This window comes from Callithrix jacchus, chromosome 5, assembly GCF_049354715.1.
Source record: "Callithrix jacchus isolate 240 chromosome 5, calJac240_pri, whole genome shotgun sequence".
Classification (NCBI taxonomy): Eukaryota; Metazoa; Chordata; class Mammalia; order Primates; family Cebidae; genus Callithrix; species Callithrix jacchus.
The window spans coordinates 125,327,486-125,343,212 of NC_133506.1; the positions used below are offsets into that span (position 1 = coordinate 125,327,486).

At 39.0% G+C, this 15,727-nt stretch overlaps 2 protein-coding genes across 11 annotated transcripts in view; one reads left to right on the forward strand and one right to left on the reverse strand.

Moving 5' to 3' along the window:
• The window catches only part of ABCA5 (ATP binding cassette subfamily A member 5), a 102,733-nt gene extending 93,624 nt beyond the window's left edge, over positions 1–9,109 (reverse strand). For 8 of the 9 annotated variants that reach the window (XR_013535973.1, XM_035301646.3, XM_002748665.7 and 5 more), the window contains exon 1: positions 8,873–9,109. The gene's annotated coding sequence lies outside the window, so the exon portion shown is untranslated. Of the gene's footprint in view, positions 1–8,810 lie in introns of all 9 variants that reach the window. The other variant, XM_008997648.5, reaches the window with a different exon arrangement.
• Positions 9,110–9,160: 51 nt separating this feature from the next.
• The window catches only part of MAP2K6 (mitogen-activated protein kinase kinase 6), a 219,513-nt gene continuing 212,946 nt past the window's right edge, over positions 9,161–15,727 (forward strand). For both annotated transcript variants that reach the window (XM_078374516.1, XM_054256424.2), the window contains exon 1: positions 9,161–9,292. The gene's annotated coding sequence lies outside the window, so the exon portion shown is untranslated. The remainder of the gene's footprint in view (positions 9,293–15,727) is intronic.

The following is a 15,727-nucleotide window of genomic DNA, read 5'->3' on the forward strand; positions in this document are numbered from 1 at the left end:
TAGTTAAGAATATGACCTCTGAGACCAAACCAACTAAACATGAATCCTACCTCTGTGCCTTGTACATGGCAACAATTATATATGTTCATGACTGTGTTTAAAAGTATAACTAATATCCTGTAAAGAGTAATAGAGAGATCGATGATGAGTACCCCCAACCCAAAAAAAAGAGTAATAGAGAATATCATATTCTTGGAATAAGAGCATGCAATTATGAAAAAAGCAATTGCAAAACTTAGATATGAAATAACAAACTGATAGAAATAAAAACCCCAATAGATGGAGTGAACTTCATTTAAAGACAAATTAGTGAGCTAAACTGAAGAGCGAGTCAAAGAAATCCTACAGAATGAATACCAAAAGGACAAAGAAAAAAAAAATGATGAAAGTATAAACTCTATCATCAAATTATCCTGATGAATCAGCATTATGACTGACCTCAACAATCTGAGGTTTCTTATATTCAAAAGCTTTAGTCTAATCATATAAAATTGTTAAATTTCAATAATCTTGAGCTTCTATCTATTCAAGTTATTGAAACAAACAAAATAAACCTCTTAAACCCATTTGATTGGTGGTTTTCTTCATCGTATGAAATATATGGTTTAGCTGTTTGAAAAGAATGAAATATTCTTAACATTAATTCTTCATAAACCTTTAAACTTTAATGTTGATTTAAAAAGCTATAGACAGGTCTTTGTAAACTGATCCAACAATGTACCTATTCACCCTCCTCTTTGCCTGCTGCATCATTCAAACCCCCTGTCCACATTGTCCAAGCAGGCCCGTTTTGAAAAGTTATATGGGTAGTAAATAAGCAAGGACTGGTCTACAAAATAATGTAAACATTAACTCTTTGCAAATGATGAGGTGCTGGGGAAAATATTTTGCTTCCTTTTCAGGTGTTGAGACCACATTGTCTCTAAGAATACCTGTCCTTTGGCAAGAAGACAGAGGAACAAGATAGTATTAAAAAGATGTGGCTATAACTCTCACAAAGGCCCCTCTCTTTACCCCATCCTCCACTCTTTTGCAGGCTCTGGAATGCCAAAGGACAATACTGACTATCTGAACAGGGAGTTAGGTGGGAAAACTGGGATGAGGGAAGAATATGAGAAAGCAGTATTTTTCTGTATTGAAGAGCACCCAAAAATAAAGGGTTAGTAACTAGAGATGGGAGCAACTCTTGTGGATGAAAGAATGAGCTTTCCTGAAAGAAAGGGAAAATCCACACAGCAGAGGTGACATGAAAGTGATGTTCCTGACAGAAGTGTATATCAGAAAACAAGGCTGCAAAGTTACAAGAGAAGAATGACCAGAAAGGGGATATCTATGAAGGGTTTGACTTATCAGATTAAACCCTTTGCTTGGGATACAAGAAACCCATATTTAGCATGGAGCTATACATTCCTCTTTCTATACTAAAATTCCAAAATTTTACAACTTTATGTAATGGTTTTTGGAAAAATGAGAGAAAAGGGTAGTAAAAAGTTGTTTGCCCTACCCCAAGTTTAACTGTTTAAGTTTAATTGGCTCTAAGTAGGAACAATCCTACAGACAACATCTGGGAGTTCACTCATTAGCAGCTGAGTTAATACAAGACCAAAGCAGAGTTTATTTGGTTCCAACTTAAAATCTTACCAATGAAATACTTTAAAAACTCTTTAGCAAAGCCAATTCTTAGCTGCTAAAGAAAAATGGCACAAAGAGAAATAAGGGATCAAAAAAATTTTTTTTCAGTTATTTTCCATTGTTCCACAGCATACCTGAGAAACATGCTAAGTTCTCTGGGTGCGGTGGCTCACACCTATAATCCCAGCACTTTGGGAGGCCGAGGTGGGTGGATCACGAGGTCAAGAGATCGACACCATCCTGGTCAACATGGTGAAACCCCGTCTCTACTAAAAATACAAAAAATTAACTGGGCATGCTAGTGCATGCCTGTAATCCCAGCTACTCAGGAGGCTGAGGCAGGAGAATTGCCTGAACCCAGGGGGCGGAGGCTGTGGTGAGCCGAGATCACGCCATTGCACTCCAGCCTGGGTAACAAGAGCGAAACTCCATCTCAAAAAAAAAAAAAAAGAAGCCGAGCGCAGTGGCTCAAGCCTGTAATCCCAGCACTTTGGGAGGCCAAGGCGGGTGGATCACGAGGTCAAGAGATAGAGACCATCCTGGTCAACATGGTGAAACCCCGTCTCTATTAAAAATACAAAAAAAATTAGCCAGGCATGGTGGCGCGTGCCTGTAATCCCAGCTACTTAGGAGGCTGAGGCAGGTGAATTGCCTGAACCCAGGAAGTGGAGGTTGCAGTGAGCCGAGATCGCACCATTGCACTGCAGCCTGGGTTATAAGAGCAAAACTCTGTCTCAAAAAAAAAAAAAAAAAAAAAAAGAAAGAAACATGCTAAGTTTGTTGTAGGGCTTTAAATAATAATTAGGTGAGTTTTAAACACCTAACATCTCTAAAGATTTAATCAAATTTAACTTTCCTAAATAAATAATTTCTGAAATAAAATAATTTATACTAAATCCAATAAATTGCAAGAAAATTGAAAGCCCACTAAAGCCCATCTTCTTTTTCTAATGTATTAATTGACTTAAAGATCAGAAATTGCATAATCTAAATTTCAATATCAAAAATTCCCTTCTTAATTCACTTAAAATTCACTTAAAAGTACTGGTTACTACAAACATTTGAAAAAAGGTTTGATGAAATGCTAACAAGAATAGACAATATAGAGAGGAATATAAATGAACTAATGGAGTTGAAAAACAACACAAAAACTTAGCGAAATATGTATAAGTTTGAATAGCTGAATTGATCAAGCAGAAGAAAGGATATCAGAGGTCGAAGACCAACTTAATGATATAAAATGAGAAGACAAGAATAGAGAAAAAAGGATAAAAAGGAATGAGCAAAATCTCCAAGAAATATGGGACTATGTGAAAAGACCTAACTTACGTTTGATAGGTGTACCTGAATATGACGAAGAGAATGAATCCAAGCTGGAAAATACTCTTCAGGATATTATTCAGGAAAACTTTCCGAATCTAGCAAAGCAGCACAATATTCAACCCCAGGTAATACAGAGAACACCACAAAGATATTCCTCAAGAAGAGCAACCCCAAGGCACATAATCGTTAGATTCACCAGGGTTGAAATGAAGGAGAAGATACTAAGGGCAGCCAGAGAGAAAGGTCAGGTTACCCACAAAGGGAAGCCCATCAGACTCACAGCAGATCTCTCGGCAGAAACCCTACAAGCCAGAAGAGAGTGGGGGCCAATATTCAACATCCTTAAAGAACAGAACTTTCAGCCCAGAATTTCATATCCAGCCAAACTAAGCTTCACAATTGAAGGAAAAATAAAATCTTTTATGAACAAGCAAGTACTCAGAGATTTTATTACCACCAGGCCAGCTTTACAAGAGCTTCTGAAAGAAGCATTATACATAGAAAGGAACAACCAGTATTAGCCTTTCTAAAAATATACCAAAAAGTAAAGAGTATCAACATAAAAAAGAATTTACATCAACGAATGGATAAAATAGCCAGTTAACATCAAATAGCAGTAATCCTAAATTTAAGTCAACTAAATCCCCCAATCAAAAGATAGAGCCAAAACCTAACGATATGCTACATCCAGACCTATTTCACATCCAAAGATACACAAAGACTTAAAACAAAGGGATGGAGAAAGATTTACCAACCAAATGGAGAGCAAAAATAAATAAATAAATAAATAAAAAGCAGGAGCTGCAATTCTTGCATCTGATAAAATAGATTTCAAAGCAACAAAGATATAGTGGTAAAAGGATCAATGCAACAATAAGAGCTAATGATCCTAACACCCAGATACATAAGACTCAGAAAGAGATTTAGACTCAACGAGACAGAAAATTAATAAGGATATTCAGGACTTGAACTCAGATCAGGAACAAGTAAACTCAATAAATATTTATAGAGCTCTCCATTTTAAATACACAAAATATACATTCTCCACCTTAAATACACAAAATATTGATCGGCCATTATTAATACCCATTTTTAGAATAAAGCTACATTCCAGTTTTCTCTCCCTCTTTTTCTTCCTCTTTCTTCCTCTCCTTCACTCCTTTTTTTCTTTCTTTCAAAAAAAAAAAAGAAAAGTTATATTAAAAATTCAGTTCGTTAGTTGTGAAAAAAAAAAAAAAAGTACTGGTTACTACATTCCAAGTCCTATGGAACCTATTTCACATCACCAAAAGTAGTAAAACTGTACATAACCTTTAGATATAATTGTTACAGAAAAATTATTTAGGATGCATGAATTTGTTTTAATTAAAATAAGAAATTTGAAAGGTATAAAGTATTTTTTAAAATCGAAGGTAGTTCTACTGTTATACTTATTGCCTTTGTTAAAAGCAGTGCTTTGTTTAGAAGAGCCTCTTCCTTTCCCCTGCCCCTCCCAAAAAAACTCCATCTCTTATCTAATGATACCATTATCTCTTTCAAATATTTATAGTTAGTAAAACAACTCATTGCACAGCAGAGGAGGAACTAAATATCTGTGGAATAAACAATCCATTTATTATATAGCAGGTAAAATAATCTTACAATTTTTAAATTATTTTTACATATATAGACCTAATTAAAAAACATATCCATGTTTATTTCTGTGAGAAAGAATTAAGATGATATCCTATAAAATAAATAAGTTGAGTCATCCTGATGTTTAGAGCCATCCTGATAAGAAATGTGGTCAGTCACCTTCTTAGCATCCTTGAAAGATTTCCAGAAAGGCTAGCTGAAAATACATTCCTTACCTCCAACAAATGACTGTTAGAGGTTACTTCTGATCCACCTAAGCAAATGTAACAGAAAATGGATAGTCTGTCTACTTGGGGCTTCTAAACGTTGTTTAGCCCTGAGGAAGGTTGACTTTGGAAACTGGCTTGACTTCTTAATTACTGACCTTTTGTTATATATGAAATTCCTTCCTTATTTTCTTGTTCCTAGCTCAGACCAGATGGTGCCAGGGATGAAAGTCCCCTTGACCATGATAAAAAAACCCTTTGACCATTACATCCTTAATGTGAAATGTTAAATATATCCCCCAAAAAGGAAACACTGCCTATAACTAATTGAATTGCTCTAACTATGTACTAACCTCACATGAAAAAATGATGTAACCCAGACCTAAGCATCCCCAGACCTTGCCTATGTAAAGGAACCTCCAACCTCTCTATTTTGTTGCATTTACCCCACCCTTTAGGAGTCTGTGTCCTCCTATGTGACCATCCTCAAACTTTATGCTCAAATAAACTCAACGTTTAATCATATTGCCTAAATGTCATTATTAACATTGACATGGAGCTGATTATCACTCCTTTGTTCTTCCTCTATACCCAGTAAATATAATTGTAACTGCAGTAACTATACCCTGTCACCATTATTTATTTATGTGTGTCCATCTTGAACTTGACCATGAGATCTTTGATGAAAAAAACACTACCTTATACACCTTTGCTTCTCTACCAATGGAAATATTATAACCAATATCATCTTACCACAGATTCCTCTATCAAGGCTTCCTCAGAGTCATTAAAGCTCAAAGAGTACAAATTATGATGAAAGAGGTGGCGGTCTAAATCCAACCCTCAGAATGTTGGGCACAGCCCATGAGCTAACACTGTGTCTACATTTATAAACGGTTGAAAAAAGAAAGAATAATATTTTGTGATGTGCAAAAATTATATGAAATTCAAATTTCAGTGTCTATAAATACAATATTATTGGAATACAGCCATGCTCATTCATTTATGTATTATCTATGACTGCTTTTGTGCTACAACAGTAAAGTTATTGAGACCATACCATGTACAAAACCTAAAATATTTACTATCTGGCACTTTACAAAAAAAGTTTGCCAACTCCTGTTACAGGTTTAAAAATGAAGAAGAGAGAAAGTGAGAAAACTGGCATATTCACTTAACATTTACTGAAGGATTTACACATCCAACATTATGAGGCAAAAAAAAGTTAGACACTATCACTAACTTTGCAGAGAGATAAAATTTAATATAATGTGATAAGGGTGAAAGAGCTTGGAAAGGAGTAGAATGGAATTTCCAAGAAGAAAAGAAAGCTAAACTCCCAAACAAAAGGGCCTGACTTTTGTAAAGAACAGGGAAACCTGCCATATGGCAGAGGCATAAGGCAAAGTGAACTGAAGAATGGGGTGCTGATGTATGTTCTAGATAACATGGTAAAGGCAGGCATTGGGAATGCATTATGAAGTTTCTGGTATGCAAAATTAGACACCCTAATTTGTGCACTCATATCTTTCCTTCATTGTACTTTGCACACCTACTAGTAGTTGTTTAATTTCATAGTAATCACATATTCTACTAGTCCATCATTCTCCCAATCCACAAATCTCCAAAGTTTCCATCTGTAGGATCACCCTCAGATTATGACCTTGAATCCTACTTTACTGAGAAAACTAAAGCAATTAAAATAAATTTCCAAAATCCACCATAAAGTAATGTTATACATTTCAACAATGTGCCATTTCAGCCTAAGCAGAAGACTGATTTCACTACAACTTTGAACCATAAAAACTTAAATACAATTTAGTATTAGCTATACTTTTCAACAAAGATTTTTTTGGAATGAGAGACTAGGAACATCTCAGGCACATGCAATAAAGTCCTGCTTAGCTACATTATTTGTTTCTCAATCAATAAAATAAAAGCACTATAAAATATGCCTTTTAACTTAAAAATAGATAAATTATAAATGCTCTCATCTTCTCTACTGCTTTAAATTTTACTGAAAGTGATGCAATAAAAAAAAATGCAGTCAGGTGCAGTGGCTCACATCTGCGATCCCAGCAGGAGGGTGGCTTGAGCTCAAGAGTTTGAGATCAACCTGGGCAACATAGTGAGACACTGTCTCTACCAACAACAACAGCAGCAAATTAGCCTGGTGTAGGGGCATGCAACTACTGGTCCCAGCTACTTGGAAGGCTGAGGTGAGAGGATCACCTGAGCCTGGGAGGTTGAGACTGCAGTGAGTCAAGATCCTGCTATTGTACATCAGCCTGGGTGACAGAATGAGACCCTGTCTCAAAAAAAAAAAGGAAAAAGAAAAAAGAAAGAAAGAAAGAGAAAAATCCTAGTTGTCAATATAATTTAACCTGAATTTTATGACAGTGTTGTTTCCTGCTGAAGGAGAAAATAACAATGCAATGGTACACAGATGACAAGTCATCCAATAAATTTTCTTATACATAATAGGTTCCTAAAGCTTGTCCTTAGAACTATTTTTAATCCAATTAATTCACATACTAGAAAAGACCGACTTAGTACAATATCATAAAATTCTTTTAAACAATCAGCTTCTCAACCAAACTCAAGGACAGAGATTACAAACTGTATTCAGATTAGTACTTTTGTCATACAGTATAGTATCTGGAATGTAAAGGCATGCAAGAAACTAGCCTGGACAATATAGCAAGACCTCGTCTCTGAAAAAGAAATAAAAAATTAGCTGGGTGCAGTGGCACATGCCTGCAGCCCCAGCTACTCAGGAGGATTCCTTGAGGCGAGACATTAAAGGCTGCAGTGAGCTTTGATCGCACCACCACAGGCCATCCCAAGACCCTGTCTCTTCAAAATTAAAAGGCATGCAATAAACATGTAATGTACTAATAAATTTGCTTATAGTGAATGTAAGATTTCCCTATACTAAATCTGTTTGAAAGGAAATACACTGAAACAGCATATGTTCAAAGATTAACACCTCTGTAGTTTGATTTTAACACAAATACACCCAAAGCCCTATCTACCCTAATAATGTTCCCTCCTATGGAGTCTTCCCTAAAGCACATACATTATTGCTCTTCGGACAAACACAAAATATAGTGGATAAAGCACCAGAATTAGCGTCTGGCATCACTGGTTTGGAATCCCAACCCCTTTTACTAATTGAGACATTAATAAGTTACTTAACCTCTTTGAGGCCCAGTCTCCACATCTGCCCGACTGGAATAACCCCTCCAACCCTACAGGGTTGCTGTCAGAATTGAAAGAGCTAACACCGAGCCTGGCTCAAAGCTGTAGTCTAGCAAATACTTTTCCCCTCTTAGATTCCTTCAGAATGCCCTCGTAGAAAGTAAACGTGGTTATTATCTTCATTATCTTTGGATATATTTCCAAAACGTAAATCGAAGCCTAAGGAGCTCAGGAGAAACCCTCCTTCAGCTATTAACGTCTAGAGCCTGCCCAGCTTTCCGATCCACTTAAATATTTCCGTGCCTGCAGCTCCTATTTGGGTTTTAGGATCAGGGAATTTCCCTCCCAAACTGTGTCGTGAGATCTGCACATTTTCTTCTCACCCCCTTTTAACACACAAGATAAAGATCCGCGCGGACCCCTCAGGGAAGAGCAAGGGCTCATTATCCAGCTGTTCAGACGGAAGGAAATTGACATCAATATTTTTCTTCTCTCCCTAACGCTGCTGAGGGTGGAACGACAGCGTCCAGCCAAAGGCAGTGTCGCGATGTCCCACGGCCCGACCCGGTCCCAGGGGAGCCTCGCAGCGCCCCGGCCCCAGGACCCCGACCCCCTCAAGCCCCAATCCTGAGCGGCACTCACACCGCATCCCCGAGGCTGGCAACCCGCGCTTGCCGGCAGCTGAGGGAGGTCTGTTTCCCTCAGCTCGCCGCCTCGGCCCGCTGCCTAGCCCGCTTCACCCCACACCTCAGACGCCGGACTCCCTTCCCTCCCAGCCGCCCCTAGCTCGCCAGCCGCTCCTCGACCACTCACTTCCTCAGGGACGGCCGCCCCTGGGTGGCCTCAAGCGCCGCCGCCCGCGACGCCTTCCTCACCTCAGGGCCGGAACCGCAGCGCCGTCAGGCCCGGACGCGCTCAGTCTGTGGACTCAGTGCGGGTGACGGAGCTGGGATCTGTGTGAGGACGCGGCCGCGCGCACCCGCGCGCCCCTGGTTGAAGCAGAGCCGACAGCACGCCGGCCACCTAGGGAAGCTCGCGGAACCGAAGTCGCGTCTCGCCTCCTGTCAAGCGCCCCTGAGGGCCGGGCTCCTGGAAAACGCGGCTCCGCGCACGGGCGCGTTCCCGACGCACGCAGGCAAGCAGCGCGCCGGGAAGAGGAGCGCGCCTCAGGGCGGGGCGAGGGGTGGCGCGCGGCTGCCCGGGGTCCCTGAGCCGCTAGAGCCCGGCCTCGAGGCGCTTCCCCAGGGCCTTCCGCGCCTGGGATTTGCGGGGATCTCGCCAGGCGCTTTCTTGAGGTACAGGCAAAATCCACGGGCGCGGGTCTCAGTAGTAAACCTGCCGCCGCCTAGCGGGTGACCTTGGCCCTCGGCCTTTCTTTTCATCTGCCTCGCGCAGTCACGTCCCCTGTTAAGCACCCTTGCCATCTGTCTCCTGGCATTTGGACGGGCCTCTCTGAACGCGTTGTGAGTCCTCCGCAGACCCTCTCCCTCCCGCCGCAGCGGCTGGGGTACTGTGGCCCCTTTTCCGTAACTCCTGCATCCCCTCCCCAGCCCTCTTATTCTCCCTCACACTCCGACCTGGGACGTCCTCCCACTGAGGGTGCTTATAGTTCGCGGAGTGTCCTCATCTAAGTCTGGGAACGCGGCAGATCCTGAATTTTCCAAACGGCCTGAGACACATGACATCTCACCAGTGAGAGACTGGATACTGCACTTACTGTGCTGAAAATATAATCTGGTGTTTCGAGTTTCATTATTCAAAGTGACCTAAATGGGGCCAAAGGTATTAACACTAACATTACATATTTTCCTCTCCAGATTTCTGTATGGTCACATTCCTTTGCACACAGACTTTTTTTTTTTAATTCTGTCACTCCTGTGTACATCACGTTTTGTTTTTGTTTTTTTACTTGTCTTTGTTTTTTCTGCTTCTCGAATTTAAACCAGATCTCCCTGACATACACTCTGCTTTCTAAATGCTTAGGGGGAAAAAGAATCAAGGCGTAATTAGGTTTTACTTATCTTATGGAATATGAATTAAATAGAAAATTCAAAGAGGTTCGTCAGAATCTTTGATGATTAAAACAGTGGTTCCCAACCTTTTTGTCACCAGGGAGGGACCAGTTTCATGGAAGACAATTTTTCCAGGGGAGGGAGGATGGTTTTGCAATGATTCAAGCACATAATATTTACTGTGCACTTTATTTCTATTATTAGTACATTGCAATATGTAATGAAATAATTATACAACTCACCATAATGTAGATTCAGTGGGAGCTCTGAGCTTGTTTTCTTGCAACTAGACAGTCCCATCTGGGGGTGATGGGAGACAGTGACAGATCATCAGGCATTAGATTTTCATAAGGAGTGCACAACCTAGATCCTTCACATGTACAGTTCACAATGGGGTTCTTGCACCTATGACAATCTAATGCCATTGCTGATCTGACAGGAGATGGAGCTCAGGCCATAATACCAGCCATGGGGAGCAGTTGTAAATACAGATAAAGTTTCACTCACTTGCCCTCTGCTCACCTCCTGCTGTGCGGCCTGCTTCCTGTCAGGCCATAGACCCCAGTAGCAGTCCATGGCCTGGGGATTGGGGACCTCTGGCTTAAAAGATCTAGCAGTGAGGGTGGGAGAAAGGGAGGTAAGAATATTCAAGAAACTGGCCGGGCATGGTGGCTCACGCCTGTAATCCCAGCACTTTGGGAGGCCGAGGCAGGTGGATCACAAGGTCACGAGATCGAGACCATCCTGATCAACAAGGTAAAACCCTGTCTCTACTAAAAATACAAAAAAATTAGCTGGGCATGGTGGTGCGTGCCTGTAGTCCCAGCTACTCGGGAGGCTGAGGCAGGAGAATTGCTTGAACCTACAAGGCGGAGGTTGTGGTGAGGCGAGATTGTGCCATTGCACTCCAGTCTGGGTAACAACAGCGAAACTCCATCTCAAAAAAAAAGAATATTCAAGAAACTACACCAAAAAACAAAGGAAAGCATGTAACGAAAACTGTTCATGATATATTCTCTTTTTGAAACATCTAGAACATTTTAGTTAACAAATTCTCAATGACCTAGGATTTGGGGCCAAGTAAAGAAATACAGGTCAGGCCGGGCATGGTGGCTCATGCCTGTAATCCAAGCACTTTGGAGATCAAGGCTGCCGGATCACCTGAGGTTGGGAGTTCAAGACCAACCTGACCAACATGGTGAAACCCCATCTTTAAATTAAAAAAAAAAAAAAAAGAAATATAGGTCAAAGATAAACTTGATTAAAATGTTACTGAACCATACTTTTACCCCAATATTTCTCACTAGTAGCCTTAACCTGCCATAACTTCAGAAGCCTACTCATTTCTACTACTATTCTAGGCATTTGTTTCTTGCATTACTTATCCTTGTAATGTTCTCTGTCACCCAGGTTGGAGTGCAGTGGTATGATCACAGCTCACTGCAACCTCTGCCTCCCAGGCCCAAGTGATCCTTCCACCTCAGCCTCCTAAGTAGCTGGGACTACAGGTGCATGCCACCACGCAGACTAGTTTTTGCATCTTCTTGCAGAGACAGGGTTTTGCCATGTTGCCCAGGCTGGTCTCAAGCTCCTAAGCTCAAGTGATTCTCTGTCCTTGACCTCCAAAAGTGCTGGGATTACAGGTGTAAGCCATTTCACCAAGCCAAAAGCTTTTTCTTACACCAATTTAAATTTCCAAATCCTATGCATCATAGTATACAGTAAATATTATTAATGCTACCAATGAGAAAATACATGTAATAAGCAAGAATATGCAAATATTTTCATTTTCCCCACAAAATGTCACCACTCACTCAACAAAATCTACCAACTTATAAAAAGGGAAGAATAAAATTCCTCTTACAGGATGAATGACAAAATTATAATGATGATATTGTTTGGCTCTGTGTCACCACCCAAATATCATCTTGAATTGTAATAATCCCCATATGTCAAAGGTGGAACCAGTTGGAGACAGTTTAATCCTGGGGACAGTTTTCCCCATGCTCTTCTCATGAGAGTGAGTTCTCACAAGATCGAATGGTTTTATAAGGGGTTCCCCTCTTCACTAGGCACTCATTCTCTCTTCTGCCACCCTGTGAAGAGATGCTTTCCACCATGATTGTAAGTTTTCTGAGGCTTCCCTAGCCATGTGAAACTGTGAGTCAATTAAACTGTTTTCTTTATAAATCACCTAGTCATGGGTATGTCCTTTTGGCTGTGTGAGAACAGACTACTGCAAATGGTAATGAAGTTGTGAGAATAATTTAGTAAAGGGAATACTAAATAAGACCTATTAATAAAAGGATTGCTACAGATTGATGTGTGGACCATGACATATTTTACTGTCTGTTTGAACAGGCTATTTATCAGACTATTTGTGCCTTGTAAACAATTTAGCCATATAATCTCAATAGAAATTTCCATAGTTACCAGGTCCCAGAACTAAATAAGCAGTTCAGGGAAGATGTTCCTTTCTGAGTTTCTGTATCTAAAAAGGAGAAACAAGCCATACTGATGGGTTGTCATGGTGGCAACCCCAAACCCCACATCTCATTAAAAATTTCTTAGACAAATAAATCAGATGGGAATACATAAATCACAGGAGTTGTAGACTGAGATTTAACAAGTTGCCTAGCTGTACAAAATTAACAGTGAACCAGAATTTTGACAGTATTTAATGTAGAGTAAGAGAATAAGACTTGCTACACTAAATACGAACCTGCAATGTACCCTTCTCCTGCTGGTGAACAATGAATTCTATTTGTGTTACTTTTTAATTTGCTAGACATCAAAGCCTTATTTAATGTATTCCCTATGCTATTTTTGCCAAAATTAAGAGCAAAATTGTTAAATTGTTGCAGCACCTTTTAAAATATCAAGTTAGTTCCTTAATTTACGTGATTATAATACATTGAAAATTACATGACTTTTTTAAAATCTATGATTATTAAACACTAGTATTTGTTTTTAAACATTTAATGTTTCTGCAAGGCTAAAAAAAGGTTTCAAGAGAAATGATGTGGTTTATCTATTTAGAGTTTAGATATGATTTCAAAGCATTGCAAATTGGTGCATTGGTCTAGAATGAGTTAAAACACATAAAGAAATGCAGCCAGGGGCAAGGCTTAGGATAATAAAATTTAAAAAAAAAAAGAAATGCAGCCTTGGCTGACAAAGTAGACAGGGAATCAAGCAGCTTTACCAATAAATAGAATTCCAAACTAGCATATCAAATGTGGCTGAAATAGTTTTTAAATAGCTCAGTAAAATGATTAGTTGATAATTGTTAGAGGGTTATGGGAAGGGGTTGGAGAAGAGAATGACTTCTAAAGGTAGTTTTAGTTTGTTTGATTTTTATTATTACTACTAATATTATTATTACTATCACTTTTATTATTCAACAGAAAGAATTATAAAATTCTACAAATATTATAAAATTCAACAAAAAGAATTTTAAGTATTTTACTCTTTTTGTTTCTCCAAACAGAAAAAGTAGGCAAAGAAGACTGATATTTGAAGAATGTATAGCCAAATTTGTTATTTAAGATTTAACCATCCAACAAGTATATATTGTCTAGTATTCTTACTTGGTAAAAACTCTCAACTTTCTAGGTGAACCAAATGAAGAAAAGGTAAAGAAATCAACAATTGTGCTGAGAGTTTTTAAAAAAATAATTTAAAAGTATCAAACAAGGAAGATAATATTTCTTCCACTCTTAAAATATGTGGTGCAAATTATAAAATGCTATAGAGAAATCATTGAGAAATAGAGTTTTACCTGGTAACTTCAAGACAGAAAAGTGGGAAGATTGGTTTAATGAGAGTGAAGAATTAAAACAGAAGGCAGAGAGAAATAAACCTTCATAAATTTGTATAAAGGTAAAGTTTGTAATTTACCTAAGAGAATAATATAAACATTAAAGAGAAACTTGACTCAATTTTTTTTTTCTTTCCCTCTTCGGTAAAGAAAATGGACTTTACATAGGTAAAGGTGAAACACATAGAAAGAGAACTGAAACTTGAGATAGGTGAGGAGGTAGTAAGAAAACACCTATCTGTTTCAAAGAAGTTCATGTTTCCAGACACAAATTACATCCCACAGCTGTTTACAAGTAACCTAAGATCTATTGCTGCTGAGTTCTGAGAAACTGTAAAACATGAAAAAGGTGATAAATCACCTGCTTAAAAAATGGTAAAAAGGTATACATTGAAAACTGTAGAACAGAAGAGTAAAACTCCAGAGTCCATACTTAAGTGTGTTAGAATTTGGTGGTCAATTGGAACCAGATTGACTAAAATAATACAAGTTACACTATACTTCTTTATTTGATCTTTGAGAGAAGATGGAAGTTTATAGCCATTATATAAATTAATTTCAGCAAAGCAGTTAATCCAATCCTTCATATCTTTGTGGATGAGACTAAAATAGGGGCCTGATTTAATTGTAATTAGGTAAATTCAAAATTAGTTGGATAACTGTACCCTGATTTTTGTTCATGTATTTCATAAATTATACAGGTGAAGAAATTATTCTGGTCAAATCAACAGGTGAAACAAAAACTACATAGCATAGAAAATATGACTGAAGACAGAACCAGAAAACAAAATTATTTTAACAATTTGAACTCTGAGCTAAAACCTAAAAGATAAAATTTAACAGAAATATATGAAAATTTCTACATTCAAGTTGAAAAATAAAATAGCACAAGTACAAAGTGGGATAGGTTCTAGCTTAGCTATGCAAAAAACATCCAGAGGTTTTAGTGTCTGCAAAGATTAATATGAGGATGGCCTGAAGTTACACCTCAAACACTTCCATTTGAAAATGCTGTCTTTACCTCCCTCCTTTCTTTTCAACCCTTGCCACTATTGCCCTGAAATAGGCAGAATAATGAGCCCCACCCCCACTGTCCCAAGCCCTGGAACCTGTGAATATGTTAATTTATATGGAGAAATGGATTTAAGATTGGAGATAGAATTAAGGTTGCTAATTAGCTGATCTTAAAATAGGGAGATTATCCTTGATTCTCAGTGGATGCAATATAATCACAAAGGTCCTTAAAAAGTGAAAGAGAGAGGCAGAAGAGGAGACTAGAATTATGTGATGGGGGAGTGCAATCTGCCACTGCTGGCTGTGAAGACAGAGGAAGGTCTGTGGATGACCCCTAGAAGTTGGAAAAGGCCAGAAAGCAGATTATCCCATAGATCATACAGGAAGGAACAAAGAGCCCTGGGAACACCTTGACTTTATCCCAGAGAGATCCGTGTGTTGGACTTCTATTTGTTTGTTTGTCTGTTTGTTTTTGAGATAGGGTCTCATTCTGTCACCTAGGCTGAAGTGCTGACAAAAATCATAGCTCACTACAGCCCCAATCTTCTGGGTTCAAGCAATCCTCCTGTCTCAGCCTCCTGAGTAGCTGGCACTACAGGCGGATGCCACCCACCCAGCTAATTTTTTAGTTTTCTGTAGAAATGGGGGTTTACTGTATTGCCCAGACTAGTCTTGAACTCCTGGACTCAAGCCATTCTCCTGCATCAGCCTCCCAAAGTGCTGGGATTACAGACAGAAGCAACTGTGCCTCGCCTGTCTTGGACTTCTAACGTACAGAACTGTAACAATAAATTTATGTTGTTTTAAATCACTAAGGCTGTGACAATTTGTTAGGGAAGCAAGAGAAAAGCTAGTACACTTTTTATAATTTGTTTTCCTTCTCT